The following is a 1414-nucleotide window of genomic DNA, read 5'->3' on the forward strand; positions in this document are numbered from 1 at the left end:
GATTACGACGACGTAAATATATCCACTTCCTTATTTAATATCAGTAATAGGCCTACATCTTTGTGCAGCCTACTGTATATTGTCGATCTTAATTGTGAAGTTAAAAATTTTCTTTATTTCTTCTTTATATTGTTTTTTTTTTGTGGAGTAAAAAAAAAAAAAAAAAAAAAAAAAAAAAAATAATAACATTGCATCCATAGGCCGTTATTAATGGAGCTACTGCAAGTATTGGCGAAGATGGGCACAAAAACTTAAAATTCAATATCCATTATCAGATCACCAGTCCTGAGCTGCAGTATGTGCTACCTGCCAACCTACCTGCAAAAGTACCAGTACTTTCTATGGAGGCATTATAATAATTTTGATCGGTTCTTGAAGATGGTCTTGTGCAAACATTTGGTGAGTTTTGTTGTGGAAGCAATAATAATAAGTGAATACTTTATTAAAGCGAATTGTAATATACAGATATATAATGTGATTGGGATTCCATTTCATCACTTGTCACAAGTTGGTCAATGGTAAGGATTAGATGATGTACGCGTAAAATTAGATTTCATAATTCCATGATATAATATTTATGCTAATGACAGTTATAATTTAAGCATAATGTTTGTTATTTTTGTTTTTACTTTATTTTCTTTTATTTTAATTGGATTTGATAAACCTACAATAATATATTTAACAAAGTAATTATACACAGCTTGAATAACTGTTTGTGTACCTGAATTTGTGATGTGCAGCCTGAGAGTCACCTTAACAGACTACGTTATTTAAACTTGCACAAAACACCTAATTTAAACTTATCACAGAACAAAAATTTCAAAATACATCAACTTCATGTGATGAAATTTAGTGCTATTATATAATCGTTTGTTTTATTTACATGGAAATTCACTTAACATATTTATATTAATATTTTACAGTATTTTCAAGCCTTGAAACTTGTTTCACAACATTTAAATCTATTCTTAACAACTTTGTTTCCTGACTTCATCTGAACTGGATCAAAAAGTACTAAGAAGTTTCAAAAGCTCAAGATTGTCAAAATCGGTAAGTTAATAGATTCTGAAAACCAAATGTTCGGGCGAGACTTTTCTTATACCTTGTTTATCGAACCCGCCTACTGCAAATATTGATATTTTTAAAATAAAAATAAAATTTTATTTTTGAGCAATTAGCGCACCCACCACCACAAAAAAAAAAATGGAAATTGCAGTAAAAAATTAGTTTTTAAAAATTTTAATTATGCCCTCCACTGCCTTGACATCTTCAAAGATATACATATTGATATAAATTTTAAATATTTAACCATCCTACTTTACATTCACCAATAAAATTGTATATTTATTTTTTCCTCCATCTGGATGTTTTAGGCAGACTGTTGGCTGAATAAAAAAACTAAATGTTATCTTTA

General features: G+C 28.6%; 1 long non-coding RNA gene across 1 annotated transcript; it reads left to right on the forward strand.

Annotated features, from left to right (window-relative positions):
* The first annotated feature begins 155 nt into the window (after positions 1-155).
* LOC117110840 lies at positions 156-1204 on the forward strand. Its single transcript, XR_004445774.1, has 2 exons — positions 156-399; positions 924-1204. It is a non-coding gene; the product is annotated as an uncharacterized LOC117110840 (long non-coding RNA).
* Positions 1205-1414: the final 210 nt, after the last annotated feature.

The sequence above is a fragment of the Anneissia japonica genome, unplaced genomic scaffold, assembly GCF_011630105.1.
Source record: "Anneissia japonica isolate Jap-2015-1 unplaced genomic scaffold, ASM1163010v1 scaffold288072_len178204_cov163, whole genome shotgun sequence".
Taxonomy (NCBI): domain Eukaryota; kingdom Metazoa; phylum Echinodermata; class Crinoidea; order Comatulida; family Comatulidae; genus Anneissia; species Anneissia japonica.